We start from the raw sequence: 22,219 nt of genomic DNA, 5'->3' as shown, positions 1-22,219 counted from the left end.
CCATTCTATATATTATAGTTTGCATCTGCTCATCCCATACTCTCAGTCCTTCCCTCCCTTACCTCCAGGACTGTGTCTCCATCTCCCTGGATGTAGCTTCTTTCTCATTTGTAAATGGGGGCCTTTATGTCTGGGTCTTTCAGGAAATATCAGTCTATACTATTTTCATATGAGGTCTTTTGGGAGGAAAGTCTGCCTAATTCTTATCAGTGTCTGTCTCTGAGAGGCCCATTTCTGCCTGCAGCTTCTCAAACATGTAGATGAAAATCAGTCAATCATCAATCAAACAGAAAGCCATTTCATCTACGTTTGGAATTTAGGATTTCCCCAGTCCATGTCTCTGCTTCTCAGGAAGCGCTGAGTGAGGGCACGGGGCTGCAGTCTGTGACGGTCTCTACAGCAAGCCCGGTGTTTCCAGAGCCGGTATTCAAAGCAAGCTTGTTGACCTAAGAGGATTGCCGCACGTCCTGAGATTCTCATTCTCCTCTGCCAACTGGATGGGTATGCATGACAGCAAACATGAGGAGAGCAGAGAAACCCAGGAGGAATTTTTACAGTGGAGTTGAAACAGCATGGAAGTGAAGAGGCAAAGGACAGAACTGTAGATTATCCTATATTTAATAAGGATGGTAGAAGAAGAGTGAAAAAGAGGACCCTGAAATGGGTTGGAAATAGCATTGGAGTTGGAAGAAAAAGACCTTCTCTTCTGGACTGCATCTGCTTGGCTTCCCCTGCCTGTGCTGAGTCTTGCCCTCCGGGCTGTCCCCTGTCTGTTTTCAGTTAGTTCTTAGCCATGGCACCCACCAACCCAGTGACTCGCGTTTTAGCCTTGCTGCCCCTTGGCAAACACTACTCATGATCCCAGCACCATACGCAAAATCCCAAAGCATCATATGGTCTTATAATTGTTTCTCATATAAAATCCACCCTGTAAATCAACGTTTCTCCACATGTAGCCTGTAATCCACTTGGGACAAAATCCCCAGAGATGCTTTTTAAAATGCAGGGACTTCCCTGGTGGTCCAGTGGTTAAGAATCTGCTTTGCAGTGCAAGAACTGTGGGTTTGATCCCTGTTTGGGGAACTAAAATCCTACATGCCATGGGGCAGCTGAGCCCGCACATCACAGTCAGAGCATCACTACACCACCACAAAATATCCCACATGATGGATGAAGTGATGATCTTGCATGCTGCATCTAAAACCTGGTGCATCCAAATAAGTAAATATTCAAAAAATAAAATGCAAAATTTAGGGCCTTACTTCAGACCTACTTAGCCAGAATTTCTTAGGCCAGGTCCCTTCCTAGTTAAGAAGTTCCCCAGGGGATTTTTTTTTTTTTTGCATTTCTTTATCAACTTATGCCATTTATTTATTTATTCATTTAAGAAGTATTTATTGAGATAAATATGTCCCAGTCCCTACACCAGGGATATATGTCCTAGTCACTAGCCCAGTCTCAGGGGATTTTTGTGGCTCTTGTTTATTCCTGCTCCCCAAGCCACAGCCATTGTCTTTGGTCTCCTTGAAGTTCCCAAGTTGCGGGTTGGCAAAGCAAAGGAGGAAAAGACCTTTTATCTGTGTGTGTGAAGATCATGGGCTTTGTTGATGGCTCAGTGGTAAAAATCCCACCTGGAAGGCAGGAATATGGGGATCAGTCCTTACGTCTGGAAGATCTCTTGGAGGAGGCCACAGCAACCTACTCCAGTATTCTTGTCTGGAGAATTCCATGGACAGAGAAGCCTGGCAGGCTACAGTCCATGGGGTCACAAAGAATCAGACACAACTAAAGCGACCTAGCACGCATGCACACACGCCCGTGAGGATCACAGGGTTTATAATTAAATAAGGAATGCATTCATTAGAGACCTCTGAATTTGTTCATTAATTGCCAGATTATAATCAGTAGAGCAGTATGGTGTTTGTGAACTTCTAAGGCTGGGAGTTAGGTTTCCTCCTCTTTGTTTTCCTAGGTTGTGGCAGAGTGCCTGGCACAGCAGGTTGTCAACCAGGCTTTGTCCACTGGAAACTAAACCGAATATGACTTCATCATCTCTGACAAATGTAACCTAGATGCTGTCAATGGTGAAGAAATATCAAATCAAAGGCAATAAGGCAGTTCTTGATAACTCTAAAAAAAATCACACCAAATTAGGTGGAATTTGATGATGACGGTGGTGATTTCAGTGACAGTAGTTTCATCTAACATTCGTTGAATGCAAATAGCCAATTTAAAATTTAGTCTTAATATAGTTAATCAGTAACTGTTTATTGAGTGTCTATGTGTCACAGAACATTTCTGACCATTTGAGATAAGCGTCAGTCAGTGCAAAGAGCCCTGCCCTCATCGATGTCATATTCTTTGGGGTGGTGGTGAAATGTTGTTGTTCAGTCGCTAAGTTAAGTCGCTAAGACTCTTTGTGACCTCATGGACTGCAGCATGCCAGGCTTCCCTGTTCTTCACTATATCCCAGAGTTTGCTCAAACTCATGTCCATTGAGTCAGTGATGCCATCCACCCATCTCATCCTCTGTCGCCCTCCTTCTCCTCCTGCCCTCAATCTTTTCCAGTGCCAGGGTCTTTTCCAGTGAGGTGGCTGTTCCTTCATATCAGGTGGCCAAAGTATTCAAGCTCCAGCATCAGTCCTTCTAATGCATATTTGGGGTTGAATTCCTTCAGGATTGACTGATTTGATCTCCCAACAGTCTTCTCCAACAGCACAATTCGAAAGCCTCAATTCTTTGGCGCTCAGATTTCCTTATGGTCCACCTCTCACATCCATACATGACTATGGGAAAAACCATAGCTTTGACTAGAGGGACCTTTGTTGGCCAAGTGATGTCTCTGCTTTTTAACATGACTTCTATGTCTAAAAATAATAAATAAGTGCATTATAGAGTATGTTAGAAGGTGATCAGTGTCATAGTAAAAAGAAAATACCTTGAGCTAGGTGAAATGATCAAATGGATGTTAAATAGGAAAATAAATACCTTATTCTCTAGTCATCAAGTCATATAGGCTTTATTGTTATTATTCCTGTTTATCAGAGTAGTAGACTAAGGTTTATACAAGTCTGTGAGTTTTACCAGGGTCACACTCATAGTAAGTGTTGGAGCTGGATTCAAATCTGAGTAATCTCATGGCAGACTACTGAAAGTTCTAAATTTCATGGACTTCTGAAAGTTCTAATTTGTGTGCCTCATTGCCAAATGATATATATACATATATACTGTCTGCATTTAGAATCAGCTGTAGTGGTCTTCCAGGTTCTCCAGGGCAGGAGTAAGCAATTCCAACTTTCATAATCCCAGGCTTTAATTGCCCAGTGGACACCAGATGCCTTCAGTCACCCGCAGAGTCTTCTATTCAGATAAGACACATGATTCTAATAAAGAATCAATAACACAAAGGCCATTGCATATTTTCTCATATGCTGAAATGGGGAGGGGCTCACTGGGGTTATCACACCAGGGTGCAAGAGAACGGGAACGTGAAGAGGGTTGCATGTTTATTTTTAGTTTCAATTAATAATTTTTGCTGAGCCATCAAGTTTGGGGAGACTTTTTTAAAACGTGCAGTACAATTACTTTCTAATTGCTGGAGATGAGTAGCCATCTGAGTGCAATATTCCAGTGTTTTTTTTTTAATTGTGAAATTATTGGGCATTGTTTTACACACTCTGACATTTTTGTTATTACCTGAGAGAGAGAAAATGGTGTTAAGACCATGGATTGTACATGTGAAAGGAGACCTCAGAGATGGCCTTGGCCAAATTCCTCGTTTTAGAGATGGTGAAATTCAGAAGCCCTGAGAAGCAAAGTACCATACCTGCAATCCCTCAGACAGTGCCAAAGAGGAAATGCCACATTTAGGAAAGCATACATTACTAGCATTGGGAATCATCTTTTCCTTTCTTCTCATTCTCTAGATAAGGAAATGAATCTCAGTGTAAACTGACTACCTTTCTCATTGGAATCGAACCCAACCCATTCTCCCTACAACCCACTGATTTTAATACAGATACAAACATGTCATTCAGTGATTTTCCGTCTTCAGAATAAAGATGAGTTTGTTGTCACGCACAGAAGGCTTTCTGTTCTTTGTCTTGAACTTTCTTTTGCAGGGACATCTCTTGAGGTTCTTCTGTTGTGCTTGTTCTGCTGCCGTCCACTCTGCTCTCCTCCGCACTTTCCTCTGCCTTGGCCTTTGTCTTCTCTTTCTGCAGGTTTCATTTCAGGTGCCACGCCTTTTCTGCCTCTCACTTTTTTCTGGGCAGATGCCCTTTTGCTGTGCATGTCTCTATCTTTCAGTTATTAGAGTTGCTGATATTCCGTTTATGTCAGTCTTTCCATTACTGGAAGCCCATTTAGATCAGAGATGGTGGTTTTACCAATCTGTGTATATTCATTCTTGTACATGGATATAGCCTGCAATCAACTTATTTAAAGAATAAATGAGTAAATAAATAACTAAATGATTTTTGGATTGATACAGGTTATGTATCTCTAATATTATTTCTGTAAATGTTTTTCAAGAAGAAAACAAAGCAAAAAGTAAAAATAGAGTTTTGCCCTCTTACTGAGAAGTTTTAAGTGAAATATATCCTTGTAAACTTTCATAATTTAGATATGGAATTATAGATTATTGATAAATTCTTTTTTTCCCAAGACACTTTGTTTCTGTTCTCTAAGTCTCAGTTTTCCCCTACATGAATCATAGTTCACTGGATCCCTGTCCTGCCATTTAATAGAATTGTGACAGTCTTTATCAAAATTTTCCATATTATATTGTGAATTCTTCATTCATTTCTTTAAGACAGTAATTGAACGTATGCTAAATCTATCATTATGCTCCAGCGAAGGATGAACAGGTGAGTTAAATTAGAAGTTCATAGACTAATAAGAGAAATAAACCCACAGAATTAGTCCATATCCAAAAATACTAGACCTAACTATACCTAATGGCCAAATGGGTATGCAGAGGGCCAGGGGAATTCAGAAGAGGTAAAAACTTATTCCCATTTGGGGAAATGGGGAAAACTTTGTGAAAAGGAATCATTTGATTGGAACCCTACAGACTATTAACAGGAAAGGAGTTCATGTATCATGTGAATGGTAGGAATTCTCTAAGATATTCTGGATTTTTCTTCATTCAAGATAACATCATCAACTCTGCTTGGAGTTTGTCTTCTAATTTTACTATAGAACTGTTTGGACTTCATGACCTCAGGAGTAATGAGGATAAATATTGTTTAACCTAAGTTCTTAGTCTTTCAAGAAATTAGACCTAAGAAGGTTGCTGTGTGTTAGCAAGGTAAATCTGCTCTGGATCAAATGGCCCAGAGAGTGATGAGAATTAAGAAAAGCATTGAATGTAGACACTTCATTCATTCAGTAAATATTTACTGAAGATGTGCTGTATAGCTGTGATATACTACTTGCTGAAAGCTTCAAGTCCGGTGAGGAGTCAGCCATGGCAACAGACGATAATAAGATCATAATTATTTTTCTAAAAGTAGGCATGACTATGAGTGTCATAGGAAGCTCCCCAGAGTAGGTGTTAGTTGAACTGATCCTTGAGAGATGAGGTGTCTGCCAGTTATTTTGGAGCAGAAATAAACAGGGACACCATATATTAATAGGCACAGAAATGGAGAACACAGTGTGTTGTTGAATTATTTTTAAAGTTTCAAGTGATCTCCTTTATTTCCTTGTGGGCAATAACACCCTTCATTTTCTTTTATGGTTGCTTCAGTGTTTACATTGGTTGTCTTTACCTTACAAAAGTATTTTACCATTTTCCCTCCCCTGGCTTTTGTGTTATGTTGCCATACATTTTGCTTTTGCTTCTGTTTATTTATAAACCACAGAAGATTTTTTTTTAATTCTGCTTTAAAAATAAAAAAAAAACTTTAAAGAGAATTTTTAAATAAGAAAAAATATTTATATATATATATATATATATATATATATACACATATATGTGTGCACACATGCTAAATCGCTTCAGCCATGTCCAACTCTTTGCGACCTCATGGACTGTATCCCTCTAGGCTTCTCTGTCCATAAGAATTTCCAGGCAAGAATACTGGAGTGGGTTGCCATGCCCTTCTCCAGGGGATCTTGCCAACCCAGGAATCGAACCCTAGTCTCCTGCATTGGCAAGCAGGTTCTTTACCACTAGCATCACCTGGAAAGCCTACATATATATACATGCATATAGACCATATATGTATAAGTAATCCACTCATATATACATATACACACACATACCATTCACTTCAGAGGTTCTTTAATTCCCTTTATAGATTTCACTTTCCCTCTGATATCATATTCTTTCTGCTTGAAGGAATTCCTTTAACATTTCTTATAATGCAGATCCACTGTTGATGGATTATTTCAGATTTTTGTCTCTCTGAAAAAGGCTTCATTCTCTCTTTATTTTTGAAAGATATTTTCACCAAGTATAGCATTCTTTGTTGGCATGACCCTCCCCCCACCCCAAGTAATTCAGCAGTGTTGCACGAGTATCTTCTAGCTTGCATTGTTCCAATGTCATTCTTCCTTTCAATTCTATGTACATGCTCTTTTCTCCTTCTGTGGATGCTTTCAGATTTTCTGTACATCTTTAAGCAATCTGATTGTGATGGCCTTAGTGTAATATTCTTTATGATTCTTATACTTGTGGTTTGTTGAGCTTCCTAAATGTGTAGTTTTAAAATAGTCATCAAATTTGGAAATTTTTTAGCAATTATTTCTGCAGATATGACCCTCTGTCCCCTCTTTATAAAGACTTCAATTACATGTATATTATGCCACTTAAAATAGTTTCACAGCTCTGTTATTTTTGCTCTGTTGTTTCAGTAATTTTTCTCTTTATTTCATTTTGGATGTATCTATTGGCACATCTTTAAGTTCACTAATCTTTTCTTCTTAAATGTCTAGTTGATGTTCATCCCTAACCCTTAATCTCAAATTCTGTTTTGTTGTTTTTCCCCAGTTAAAGTTCAATTTGGGTCTCTTTTTTATATCTTCCACATTTTCCCTTAACATGTGCTTACTCTCCTCTAGCTTCTTGAACATGCAAAATATATTTTTCATTATCTGTTTTCATGACCTTATCTACTAATTATGGCATGTAGGTCTATTTCTGTTCATTGATTTTGCTTCTCATTGCAGATGGTACTTTCCTGCCTCTTTTAATGTCTAGTAATATTTATTGGAAGGATGGCACCATGAATCTTAACTTGCTGAGTGCTGGCTATTTTTGTATTCCTTTAAATATTATTTAGGGGCTTCCCTGGTGGCTTAGACAGGAAAGAATCTGCCTGCAATGCAGGAGACCTGGGTTCAGTCCCCCAGGTTCATGCCCCTCTGCCATACATACCCAGGAGGGCATGGCAACCCACTCCAGTATTCTTGCCTGGAGAATCCCATGGACAGAGGAGCCTGGCAGGCTACAGTCCTTGGAGTGGCGAAAGAATCGGACACGACTGAGTAACCAACACTTTCTCTTTCAAATACATTTAACCTTTGTTCTGGGATACAGATAATTTACCTGAAAACAATTTCATACTTTCAAGGCTTGCTTTTTTAGCTTTGTTAGGTTCAGAGTAGTGTTTAGACTGTGGGACTAATATTACCCCACTTTTGGGGCAAAATCCTTTCTGTGTACCATACCTGACATCGTGTGTATTCTCAAGGTTTTACTTACTTATTTATTTTATTCTGGCTTGTGGGAGCAGAGACTGTTTCTGGCCCTGTGTGGACTCCAGGGATTGTTCTAAATGTTCCTTTCAGAGGGTCCTTTCCCGAGTCTCCTGCAGGTTCCTCACCTTCACGCTTTGATCAGTACTGAGGTGGAGGCTCTGGGAGAAATCTCAGCACATCTCCAGACCTCTCTTGGTGCAACTTCCTCCTCTCCCTGTGTTCGTTCCCCTGTTCCGTATTACTTGGTAAAGCCTTGTGAATTCTGGCTGTCTTGGCCTCCCCACGCTCCTCCACCCAGGGAGGTCAGGAATCCGTTTGATCTCCCTCCCTTCACTGTGGCCTGGAAGCCCTTCAGATAGTAAACTCCACACAGTTGCAGGGCTTATTTCTTTGTTGTTGTTATCTTCTCAGCCATCACTTGCCTGAACTTCTGTCTAATGTCTGTGAAGCATTTTTTAATATATTGTGTCTGGGTACTTCCCTGGTGTCCAGTGATTAAGACTCTTTGCTCCCAATGCAGGGACCCCATTCCTGGTCAGGGAACTAGATCCCATTGCCACAACTAAGAGCATGCATACAGCAATGAAGATCCTGTGTGCCAATACTAAGACTGGGTGCAGCCAAATTTTAAAAAAAAATGTATATATGCGTGTGTGTGTGTGTGCGTGTGTGTGTATATATATATATATATACTGCTTAGTCACTTCAGTTATGTTCAACTCTGTGCAACACTATAGACTGTAGCCCACCAAGGCTCTTCTGTCCATGGAATTCTCCAGGCAAGAATACTGGAGGGAGTAGCCATGCTCTCCTCCAGGGGATCTTCTGAACCCAGAGATCAAACCCAGGCCTCCACATTGCAGGCAGATTCTTTAACAATGAGCCACCAGGGAAGCCATATATTTATATTTGGTCTGGTTAATTGCTAAAAAATAAGCTGGAAGCACAAGTTGTCCTTGGGGTGTTATTGGAATTCATGTAGTTCAGGATTTCTCACTGGTAAAATGAAAAAGGTGGAGGAACAAGAGGTAAGTCTGGATAGCTGAAGAGAAATTGTACAACAAAGGTCCTTTCTTTCATGATAATACCAAATACTTTGATGAGTTGTGAGCAGATTTATAATTAAGAAATATGGTATAGTGATATAGTCAAGCCTATACTGTCTTTGGGGGAACCAGATATTGGAAATCTAGAATAGAGGTTCTGGAAATAGCCAAGATGAGGCTCTATGAGGATATAATCGTCGACAATGATGATGACTGCAGCTGAGTGGACTAATCTCATTTGGATCTCAGCAGTGGCAGAACTCAGTGGCACAATCCGTGTGTTTGAGTAAGGGGTGGCAGTAGGAGTGGAGAAAGATGTTAAGAAGCTGTTTAGGTTTAAGCCTTGGATTAGCTGATAGATGTGGCAGCGGAGGGCCAAGAGGAGTGAAGAGGGACCACAGGATAGGGAATACACATTGCAGAGAAGATGATTAATTCACTCTGATACTTGTTGAGTTGAAGAACCCTGTGGAATACCTGTAAGTGTGTAGTATCTGTTGGTTACTTATGATGGAGAACTGAAGAGAGAGGCATCAGTTAGAAATAAAGTTTCAGGATTGTTAGCATGAACATGTCAGGTGAGGCTATACACTGAATAATACCCCTCACCCTGTAGCTCCCGTGAATTATTTTACTATTCCTTTTTGGTAGCAGGAACTATTGGCTGTCCACCCACAACTGTTTCTCTACTCCCATTCTTCCTCATTGGCAGAATCTCAGTTTTGTTTGTATCATCTGAGTCATGTGCTCAGAGGGGGCAGAGAACAATTGCAGGGTGTGGGTCTTGTTTGCTACAATCTGGTCATGGAGATCAGTGATGGGTTTAGACAGAGGAGGGGAGGAGTCAGACAAAGTCAGATTCAAGTCCCAGCTCTCCCAGACAAGCTCTGTGACTTTTGGTCAAGTTACATAAACTCATTAAGCGTTAGGGACTTGATTCCTATGATGGGTTGATAATGGTATTATAATTCACCAATTGACTCAAAATATTGAGTGGTTACTCAGTTTCATATACACTGCTAGATGCTAAAGAGGGAGTGGAGATGAAGAGATATCCAGTTCTTGCTTTCACTGAATTGCTCACTTCTCAATGAATGTGATAAAAGATGTAATGACAATAGAGTGAGATAAATAAATAAATAGATAAGTTGAGCACAGTTGTCTATTAGAATTTGTGTTTATTCCCAAATTTAAGGATCAAACCAATAATGTGTAAACATCACTAAATGAACTGCCTGGTACACTAATGTTCAGTAAATGACCAGCACATAGAATTGAGAGGTAATAAATGTTTGAAAGCATCACTGTTGAAGGAAGGGGCATTAGTAAAGGTCTGTATCTTTGCAGGATATGCGAGAGTGTTGGTCATCAAGGTATTTGATTGAAGTATTGACTATACGTTAACAAACAATTTGGCTGACTTGGCTGTAGAAATTGGCATTGGATCATGGAGATCTTCCAATAAGTAAGAAGTATTTTGGCATAAAGAAGTTTTGGGCACCACACACACAGCCCTATAATGTACATATGAAACTTTCCACTTTCCCCTTATCTTGATCACTTTTTACAAAGTAGCTTTGATCCATCTCTAACCAGAAGTGTCATCGGTGAGTAATGCCATGAGAGTCGTAGGAAACATATCCTGCACAAGTATATCCGGAGCAAAGATAAAGTGTCGACAGGATGATGGAGTTCAGCTTGCAAAATTGATTATTTTACTTCTCCACTGTCTCGCCTTTAATTGAAATGGATAGGTTTGACGGAGCACCCTTGGCCTTGGCCACAGTGTCTGGCACAGCCTGAAAACTAACACCCCAACTTCTGAGGGCACCAAGCCAAAGGTTTCCAGAGGTCAGTTCTGCCTCCCCACTCCATCCTGCTGATGAAGGTGGGATCCATGGGAAGCCAGCCAGGTTGCCACTCTGACGCCTTCCATCCTCTGTGCAGAGAAAATGAGCTTACTTATCCCAACAGTAGGGACTAAAATTAGATTGCAGTGTGCACATAAATGTTCAGCCAGCCATCAAAATCACCTCCACCAGGGGAGTAAAATATCTTTCCTGAAAAAAGAAAAATCTGGTACTTGTTTCTCCATGATAATTAACTGGTTCCACTCTGGCTAAATTGGAAATAGTGGGCAAAAAGTCCTGAGCCCAAAGTCTGGTACCATATTCTCCATAGAAAACACCAGGTGGATGATGCAGAATGAAAGGAGCTGTGCATAATTTATTGAAGACGCAGAGGTTAAAAAGGCCGTTGCTTCCTTGCTGCGATATGGGACATGCCAGATAACCAGTTAATTGGACAGGTTTCATCTGCTTGCAGAGCCCACTCAGTGACCTACTGTGCAGAGCCCCCCTCCCTCCCTCCAGTGTGCCTTTCCTGTGAGGTTCCTTGCTTAACTTCCTTAGGATTGTCAGCTGAGCTTGGCCTGGTCTTGGAAATAAGCATATGTTACTGGTGTGTGCGTGTGTTGTCACTCAGTTATGTGTCTGACTCTGTGACCCCATGGATGATAGCCCACCAGCCTCCTCTGTCCGTTGAATTCTCCAGGCAAGAATCCTGGGGTGGGTTGCCATTTCCTTCTCCAAAGGATCTTCCCAACCCAGTGACGGAACCTGCATCTCTTGCGCCTCCTGCACTGGCAGGCGGATTCTCTACCACTGCACCACCATGTTGCTGGCAGTATTAGCCAAGTTGCTACACTTGTGAGTAGACAAAGGAACTGCACTCTCCTGTTTTTACTAAAGTCCCATTAGAAGTTTGCTGAGGAAAAAATATGACTTAAAAGAGAAGATGTGCTGGTGCACAGCACACATAAGAATGATTGTATTCCCATGTTATAAGCATCACAGAATCTCCATTATCATTGTGTGTATACTGTATTTTTAGCATCATTGGAAAAAAAAAGACAAAGATATGAAGAAGCCTGTTGTTTTGGGATGGTTATTCCTACCATTTCTTTACTCTGTTTTCTCTTGTTAGAGGACCTTCGAAACTATCAGTAGTTGAATGCTACTCTTGCCTTCATCAGCCCTCTAAATGCTGTCTTTTTTTTTTTTTTTTTCTTATGGTGCCTCTGGTCTGATCCCTCCTAATGGTTTTGTTTGACTGTTGGTTTTTTCCTTTGTGTTTTGGCAGGAAAACAATAATTTTTAGTTTGAATCCTCTTAAAATCTTCTTCCTCCGACAATTTAAAGAAGACTGTCTTCCCCAGCATGAAAGTAAATTTGTGTTGCATCAATAATAGACATAGCTTTTGGGAACACTGTCCTCTTGCTCTTTTAATCCTCTTATAAAAATCACCAATTAACTCATTTTCTTCTAAAATTTCCACATTCCTGAGGGGACTGAGTATTATATTTACTGAAGTCTTACATGCCAATTTTATATCAATTTTGCTTATAGTGCCAAAAACATGGAGATGTGTGTGCAGCATAACTCCAAATATAGAGCAGGGAATAAATTACAGTGCATGTAATAGATGGAATATTATGTAGACATTAAAATGATATATATGAAGACTTTCTGATGTGGGGAAATGTTTCTAATTCTAAAGCTAAGATAAATCAATACACAGAACTACATATTTACCAATACACAAAATACATGTACACTTATTTGCATATTTGTATAAATGGAGTCATAATAGATTAACGTAAAACTTAACACTTCATCAAAAGCTTAATAGTTACTATTTCTAAGCTGAAAAATTATGGGTACTTTTTAATTCATATGTTTTAATATTTTTAAGATGGCTTTGTACAGAATTTTAAAATGAAAGAAAATCAAAGCCATTTAAAAACAAAACAAAAAAAAGCTTGTCTGAAGGAAAAGAATGGGAGGTGATCCCTTAGTCGTCAAATACGCTGCTCTTTTTTCCTAAGCTTCCAGGGTTTATTATTGTTATCCCAGCATGTACTAAAAATGAATCCAGGTTCCCTAGATGCTGAAATGACTTGCTAGAATGAAACAGTGACTTAGTGATGAGATTGGTCCTGGGTCTGTCCACAGATACTGACATCTGCTGTGAATAGTTTGAGGTCTTCTGCTTCTGTCATTCAACCAACTGTATTATGTTTTGTGACCTGTGGCTCAACAGCTATTGTAAATATCTGCCTCCCTCTCCATGAGAGACTTTTATGGGAAGCATTGAGATAAGAACCCTACTGATACAGCTTACCTCATGACATTTCACAAAGTCACAAGGAATATGACATGACATTTTACGGGGTTGTGATTTTGCAAACATTTCTATAAAAACATCATGAAAGTTTCTCATTAAACTAGACCAAACTGACCAGGACAATTGGTGGTTTGGAAGATTTCTTCTTGCATCAAAACTAGGTGCTCCAGCTTTGGATTTGTTCATTTATTGTTTGCAGATCCTTTGCTAAACTGTGGAGGCATCTCTGCCTCCGAAGCTTATTCCTTCAAATTTTTCATTATATTTGATGAAAGATACTCAGCCAAGATGGATTTTCATTAAAGTAAAAAACACAAAGAAATATGGAATTGTTCAACCTAGAAAATCCTTTAAAAATTTAAGAATCTGCTCAAAATCTAGATTTACTAATAGATTATATGAAATCAGAAGTTTACAACTAGGCATTTGTCAACATTTTAGTAGGTATTCACAAACAAAGGTATGTGGTTAACAACATTGGGGAACTGCTGGGTTAAGTGAAGATTTACATGTTTACCAAGGCAGGCTTTCTCACAATTCTTTTTTTCTTTAATTAAAAAAAATTGTTTATTGGATTATAATTGATTTACAATGTTGTGTTAATTTCAGGTATACAGCAAAGAATCTTTTTCAGGTTCTTTTCTCATATAAGTTATCACAGAATATTGAGTAGAATTCCCTATGCTGTACATTAGGCTCTTGTAAGTTACCTATCTTATATATAGTATGTTCATCCCAAGCTCCTGATTTATCCTTCCCTCTCCATGTCTCCCCTTTGGCAATAAGTTTGTTTTTGATATCTGTAAGTCTGTTCTGCTTTGTAAATAAGGTCATTTGTACCATTAAAAAAAATCAGATTCCACATATGATTGTCATCATATGACATTTGTCTTTCTCTATTTGACTTAACTTAGTATGATGATTTCTAGGTCCATTTATATCACTGCAAATGACATTATTTCATTCTTGTTTTATGGTGGAGTAATATTTAATTGTGTATATGTGTGTATGTACACATCTTCTTTATCCATTCCTCTGTCCATAGACATTTAGGTTCTTTCTATGTCTTGGCTATTGCAAATAATGCTACAATGACATTAATTTATTAAAGAAGAAGTTTGGTCTTCCAGGTCTTCTGTGTCCTGTGATAACAGTTGATGTTGTCTTCTTGTCTTCCTGGGGATTCCCTGGTAGCTCAACTGGTAAAGAATATGCTTTCAATGCAGGAGACCCTGGTTCAATCCCTGGGTTGGGAGGATCCCCTGGAGAAGGGAATGGCTACCCACTCCAGTATTCTGGCCTGGAGAATTCCAGGGACTGTATAGTCCATGGGGTTGCAAAGAGTCAGACATGACTGAGCAACTTTCATTTTCACTTTCTTGTCTTTCTCCTTCTTGGGAAGCCACTTCTGACTCCTGTTCCATAAGAATGAACACATGACCTTGCAGGGCCAATGACAGATTTGAAACAATTTCTTCAACAGCAGTTAGTCCAAGGGGTGGACTTATGAATCATGTCAGCCAATCAGAACCTTCCCTGGGATTTTGTAGTAGTAATGAGAGAAAGAAATATCCCCTTCCTCTCCTTTACATCCTCTTTCCTTTCTGTATTTTTCTCCATAACATTTACCAACATCTAACCTTAGGATGCTTTTTTCTTGTTTATTTTGTTTATTGTCTGCCTCCCCTCAGTAACATATAGACTCTATGAGGGCAGGAATTTATGTCTTTTCTATTCACTGGTGCATCCAGTGTATGATATATAGTATATGCTTAGTAAATACTTGTTGAATCTTAACTATATCAGGAAGCATAGAGTGTGGTGTTCTTCAAACTGCTTTTGAAATAGAATCCTTTATCTGTAAGGCATTGGAAGGATTAGTTCTCTGTGGAGCATACTTTGTGAAAGAAACACTGTGTTTCTAATGATCTTGACCTGAAAGCAAAAGTGTTAGTCGCTCAGTCGCATCCGGCTGTGTGACCACCATGGACTATGGCTGGCCAGGCTCCTCTGTCCATGGGATTCTCCAGGCAAGAATACTGGAGTGGACTGCCGTTCCAGGGCATCTTCCCAACGCAAGGAGCAAACCCAGATCTCCTGCATTGCAGGCAGATTCTCTATCATCTGAGCCACACAAATATTAATATAGACACAGATTTTTTAAAATGAGGAAACTAAGATTCAGGGAGGTTAAGTAATTGATCCAAAGGTCCACAGTGCACTTGAAGTTTTAGGGATTTGCACCCTTTGCTCTCCCACATCAGTCTGTGCCACCATGCAGAGAAGGCCTACTGCCAGATGCCACGCTCACTGACTAGCCTGCCTCCCTTGGCACGTTGTCTTCCTGAAACGGCAGTGTGATCAGAGAGCTTGGAGTGAAATCTCTTTTTTTCCTGACAAAGCTGAGGATGTGACTTCTCCAGGACTGCACAACCACATGCCCAAATGGGAGCTGGGCTGTTCCACAGTTTGCATTCCCAATGAAGAGGGAAGATGGCCTCTCACTCCATGCTACCTCTTCACCATTTGATAGGCCTCAGTTTCCCCAAAAGGTATAAAGAGCATTTGCCTCATAAAGCAGAGTATGCCCTGAATCGCTCTGCAAAGCAGGTGTTTCATGTTGCACCTTTCGCATCCATTCAGTCAACGATGTTTGAGTTCTGACTTTTTGTCAGCTTGTGCTTTAGGCAGGAGAGATACAAAACCAAAATGGTGTCACTTGTGTGGAGTTTGAACTCCAGTGACAAAGAGCAAGTACACACACAAGCTGTGATGGCTGCGATGTGTTTTGTAAAGAAGAAAACACAATAGAAGACTGCTAAGGAGCTCAATTTTAGATGGACCTCTCTGAGAAGCATTGGGGCTCTGCCCCCAACAATAGGTAAATGCTGGATGTTATGCTCTGAAAGAGAAAGAAACTTCATTCATACTAACCTAGCCCTTTGGCCTTTTAGAAACTGACATTGCGATTGATTCTAGGGTTGAATTATTTCCTTTTTCCATTGAATAACTTAGCAGCATCAAAGAGCCCTCTGAAAGGACCTGGCCTTACCACCAAACAGATCTTATGCTGAACTGGACCTCCAATTAGATAGAAAGTGCTGTCTTGGAGGCAGATGCCAAGTGCTTTAATGCATGTAATATCACTGTTCTTCATTATCTATTATTTATCAGCCTGGGGAGATTGGAGGAGAGAGCAAGACCCCTTAGCCTAATGTGAGGTCTTTATCTTTCAGCTTTTTGAGCTCAAATATTCCAAGAAAAGTTGCTGAATTGTTGTCAGCGAGCACACATACCATTGGCCAGCCAGCTCTCAGCTTGACATGCCCAGGACCTCAGACATGAAGCCATGTGAAAAGGTTCTTAGGAAGTTGGTGTTGGCAGAGAATTGTAGAGCTGTGGGGAATGGGAAAATAGTGGGGTTTAGAACAGACATTCTCCTGAATTGTTCTAGTCCTTTTCCCATAAAAACAGCACTTCTCAGCCTTGGCAACATGTTGGTATCATTTGAGGAATTAAGTGAAAATGCTGATGCCAGAGTCCCACCCCTGGAGGGCGTGATTTATGGGATGTGCTGAGAACCCTGAGCATGAGGATTTATCAGAGCTTCCCAGGTGGTCATAATGTCCTGTCAGTATTGAGAACTGCCTCTCTGGAGGGAGGCATGATAGTGATGAACAACTTAGGTGTGGGGCAGAGGTCAAATGTTTTAGAACTGTGTGTCAGTTATGCCTTCTCAGCCTTCACAAAAGATTAATTCAATCATTCAACAGGCAGATCTTATATAATCTGTCCTCATGAAGCCATTTTGACCATTTGACTATTCTTGTATCTTAAACATTTTTTAAAGATTTTTTTTTGATGTGGACTATTTTTAAAGTCTTAACTGATTTTTTTTTTTTTTTTTTTTTTTTACAATACTGCTTCTTATATTTTGTTTTTTGGCTGAAAGGCATTTAGGATCTTAGCTCCTCGACCAGGGATCGAACCCACAGCCCCTGCATTGGAAGGCAAAATCTAACCACTGGAGCATTAGGGAAGTCCCCATTTTTACCATTTTTAAGACCACCTGTTCAATGTATCGACATTTAAATTGCGGAGATGGTAAGGTTTCCCAGGTTACTTACTTCACAGGTGAATTTGTTCAGGGAAGAATGTAGGGAGGCAGGATAGCTACCCTCAGGAGGAGTGGATAGAGCTGTGTCATGTCTGTGACCTGTGACCAGCTCTGCAGAAGGGAGGCATGGCCAGAGGAGATGGAGCGGGGAACATGGGAAGAGCAGAAGGACACTGATCTATGATGTCCATGAAGAGGGGGAGAAATCTCCAGTCTAAAAGAAGTTCACTTTTCACCAGGAATCTTTTTTTGTTTTTTTCCTTCCCTACTATGTGCCCCATACATTTGATGTTGGGAAGTTTTTCTTTCTAAATGAACTCATTTTCATGCCACAATATTTCACTGGCAGCCTTTCTATCTGCTAAGCATGGAGTGTCTCTTCAGCAGGATGAAATCACCAATATAATTCCAACCCGAAACAAAGAACCTCACCTTTGAGTTTGACCTTCCTCAGGTGCTCACACGAGTGCGTGCCTTCAGCCAAGTCTGTCAGGAAAGTGGAAAGTGGAGGATGGACTTGTGGGTGTTTTCAGAGACCCCAGGGGATTAGGCCCCCCCAGAAGGAGAGAAGGGAGCCAAGAGATAGCAATCGCCAGTAATGAGCCAGGCACTTTGCTGAAAGATAGGTATCAACATCCTCATTTCATGCGTCAGGAAAGTCGGGCTGGGAGAGGTCAAGTTATTGACTCACAGTCCCAAGGCAGTGAATGGAGCCAGGGTTCAAATTGAGTCCTCCATCTCTCTAAGCCATTTCTCCTACATTGCGTCAACCCCTGCGGGACCCTCTGAATTTAGACTTTCATCAACAAGAGAGAATGCTTCTTGGCCCCAAAGGAAGCCACTTTATTGAGTGTTGGAAACTTCCTCCATCTGTCTCCCACAAGGATAGGCTGATCTAATAGGTCCAATTAGGAAGCTCCTCTGGCTCCATCCCTGGATGCATTAGAGTATGTTGATCAAGAGAGAAGCTCTAACCTGAGCTAGTCCAGAATTTAATACAGCTCCCTCACTCACCAGGGGCTTCCCAGGTAGTTCTAGTGGTAAAGAACCCACCTGCTTGTGCAGGAGACATAAGAGATGTCAACCCCCAGGTTGGGAAGATCCCCTGGAGGAGGGCATGGCAACCCACTCCAGTATTCCTGCCTAAAAATTCCCATGGACAGAGGAGCCTGGCAGGCTACAGTCCATAGGGTTGCAAAGAGTCAGACATGACTGAAATGACTTAGCATGGCACAGCATCACTCACCAGTTGTGCTATCATAGGCAACTCACTAACCTCTTAGAGGCTCAGTTTCCACCGTCTGTCAAGTGGGGGCCATGAGAGGACCTGTCACATAAGGATGTTGTGAGGACTGAATGAAATGATCATGCCAGAGGCTTAGCACAGCAGATGTAAATGCCCAATAGATGTTAACAGTTGCTGCTTACACTCCCCATCCAGTAGGGCCCGGGTCACCACTTTGCCTTCTGCCCACAGGGAAACGGATCACCCATTGCCCCTCTCATCTTCCCTCAATGCTGGGGCTCAGCGGCTCAGCCTAGGCAGTGCCCCGCATCCACTGCTATTTCAGCATCTGCCTTCCTCTCACTGTGTATTGATCCCATCTCCTTGCCTCCCCAGCCTCCATTCATAGGGAAGTTACGCTGTTGCTTATTTCAGAATGAGAGAGAAGAAAACTGACTCCTTCTCTTTGAAGAATAGCTGAAAACCCCTCAATTTTATACTGTGTTAATCAGGCTTGAAAGAAATGACAGAAAGCCAATAGCCAGGCTTGGAAATCTGCAAGAAAAACACCCCAGGAAGGCTCATTGGTTTCTCGTGCATTAAGTGAGAGGCAAGTGGGTTCCAGAGAGCTTCAGGAACTGCCACTTTGATCCCTGCCCAAACTAGAGTGAGGCAAATGGAGACGGGGGTTCCAGCTCAAACCCCAGGGTCTCCAACCTCATTGTTGGAGGACAGGCGGCTCATAGCCTCAGGTGACTGGAGCCTGTGCCCTGGAATGGCTTCCCTGGAACCATGCCTACACACGTTCATACTCCCGACTCATACTCTGGCATCCGAATACGTCTCAGAAAGCCACAGTGCTTAAATTCTAATTAAGATACTGGGAGACCAAGGTCACAAACATCCACTCTTCTAATTACAGGTTCTGTATGATAGTAACATCTGCACTGCCCATTCTGTGTATGAAGTGCATCCCTATTCAATATCTCATTAGTAGAAACAGCAATGCTGAGAGAGAGGTGTCTTTCCTCACATACCTGTCACCCAGTTATTTTTATTTGATTTGATTTATCAAATATAAATAATATATTTATATTATAAATAGGAATAATAATCCCTATTTCACAGGACCATTGAAAGGATTGAATGGGGATATTTATAATATATATGAGCTGTTCAGTTATATGTCTGTGGGATCTGAACCCTGGAAAGCCAACCTGAACTGAAATCTCACATTGCAAATAGTGGCAGAATCCAGACTTGAATTCAGGTCTTCAGAGTTCTACTTTTCTAATCAGAGTTTGAAACACTGTTTGGGATTTCTCAGGGCCAACTTGAGTGTTTCTACAAGGCAGCAGGGACAGGAGAAAAAGAGATGTCTTACAGAAAGTCACAGGGAGTTGACAGTCTCAGGAGTCAACATGTCCTGATTTCAACTCAGGTTTCTTTTGGCACTAGCCATGTCACCTTGGACAACTTGAGTTTTGTCTTAGCCTGTGTTTCCATATGCATAAAGTGTCACTGTAACATTTGCCTTTCAGGAATTTCGCAGGTTTTAAGTGTGACAATATGTGTGAAGATACATTGAGCATTTGGCAAATGTAGAATGAGTCCACCTCAACAGTCAGGAGAAATAATGGGAAATGTTAAGTTGGGGGTGGGAGTGGAAAGGTTGCAGGTGTGACCTACCCTCAGACAGAGAGAAGAAAGCAATAACCCAGAGTCACGTTGCTCAGTACGACCAAGTCCAGGTCTTCCTGAGCCCCATTCTCGGAGTTGACGGTGAAGGTCAAAAAAGAGGCACGTCGCTTCCTTACTGACCTACAAGGCAAGTCCTGTGGTGATCTGACTCCTGGAGGCAAGTGCATTCTTACTGCCATAGGAAGAATGCTGAACCACAGTTTCATCATCTGTAAGCTAAGGGCAGTCTCCATACCTCTTGCAAGGGTTGAAGAAGATAATCCACATGGACTAGATCGAGCTGACCTCAGTGCTAGTGTAGCATGTATCAGTGAGCATATATATATATTTACCTGCTCTGGGAATGTCCTCTGCTTACTGGGGGCAGGTCTGATCAGACTCTGCTCGCGGAATGCTTGTGCTAAAGAGAAGGCAGACCTGACCCTGTGACTGATGAGGAGGTCAGCCAAAGGGGCTGTGGAAGCACAAAGAGGGAGAGCCCTTCCTGGGCGCCACTTTCAGTGTGAGGTCAGTGTTTATTTGCATAGTTTTTAAGAATAAAGGGCTTGTGCTGGACTCAGGTTTGATTTCAAGGACTGCCATTTAATAACCCTGGGGCCTTGGCCAACTTATTTTGTCTGGATGTCAATTTTCTTATCTATAAAATGGACTTCTCTGATGACTCAGGTGGTAAATGTCTGCCTGCAATGCAGGAGACCTGGATTTGATCCCTGGGTTGGGAAGATCTCCTGGAGAAAGAAATGGCAACCCACTCCATATTCTTGTCTGGAGAATTCTGTGGACAGAGGAGCCTGGTGGACTACAGTCCATGGGGTCACAAAGAGTTAGGACACGACTAGCATTTTACCTGTAAAATGGGTTTTTTACAGTAACTTGCAGGACTTGGGGGAGGACAAAAGGAGATACAGTATTCAGACAGTGGCTAGCACACTGAGAACATTAAAGATTTGCTAGCTAAGTGTTCATGTTAATATACGTTGGAGTCTCCAGATAATTGTACAACTCAGGAAGCTATCCATGCAGCTATTTAAGCAGAGACTAGAGTTAAGTCGTAGAGAAGATCCTTAATGGTATTTCCCAACCCTTGTTAAACCTCATACAGTCTGAGAGTCATTGATTTTGCGTGGGAAGGGGAGATGCTGCTCTCAGCCTCCTGGCAGGGGTGATCTCTTGTTGATGAGTGAGACTTGGTGAGATCAGCAGAGGATAGAGAGGGCGTATCTGCTGGGGTATGGCTGAAGACCAGGAGTCTGGTGAGCAGCTGTAGTCCCATAAAGGAAAACCACACATGCATTAAAGAGAACATCCCTTAATGCTCACAGGTACAGTTGTGAAACGTCATTTAGAATCAGCAGTTTGAAGCTGGAACAAACCTTTGAGGAAACACAAGAGACTGGAGGAGGAAAGTGGGGACCACTTAGGGGTATGACAGGAGTCCAGTTGGGATGTCACTGTGGCCTAGAATGCCAATGGAAAAAGTAAGAACAGTGGGAATGGATTGTTGTTGAGATAAATAATAATGAATTTGATGCACTGCTATATTTAGAATGAATAACCAACCAGGACCTACTGTATAGCACATGGAACTCTGCTCAGTGTTGTGTGCCAGTCTGGATGGGAGGGGAGTTTGGGGGAGAATGGATACATGAGTATGTATGACTGAGTCCCTTCGCTGTTTGCCTGAAACTGTCTTAACGTTATTAATCAGCTATAAGCCAGTAAGTAAAAGTTAAAAAAAGTAATTGGAAATCAGCCAGGGCTTGGGGTCCCTCTCTGCTTTCCATTAGGTGTGTTACCTTAGGGGAGTCACTGTATCTCCTTAAGCCTCAGATTCCTCATTTCAAAAATGGGATTAACAGTGATACATGTGTCATGGGGCTGCTGGGAGCCTTAAGAAATACCCCAAGCAAACTATTCAACAATCAGTGAAGTAAACATTTACAATTCTAATTATACTCAGTAGACCTAATGTAGTATATATACATGTCTCTTTATATAGCCCTATGCTTTATTACGTATATTTAATTGTTGTTGTTGTTTAATCACTAAGTCGTGGCCAACTGTTTTTTGACTTCATGGACTGCAGCCCGCCAGTTTCCTCTGTCCATGTGATTGCCAGGCAAGAATACTGGAGTAGATTGCCATTCCATTCTCCAGGGGATCTTCCCAATCCAGGAATCTAATCTGTGTTTCCTCCATTGGCAGGCAGATTCTTTACTGCTGAATTAGTATCCAT

The sequence above is a fragment of the Odocoileus virginianus genome, chromosome 20 (assembly GCF_023699985.2).
Source record: "Odocoileus virginianus isolate 20LAN1187 ecotype Illinois chromosome 20, Ovbor_1.2, whole genome shotgun sequence".
Taxonomy (NCBI): Eukaryota; Metazoa; Chordata; class Mammalia; order Artiodactyla; family Cervidae; genus Odocoileus; species Odocoileus virginianus.
This window is presented reverse-complemented; position numbering follows the sequence as displayed.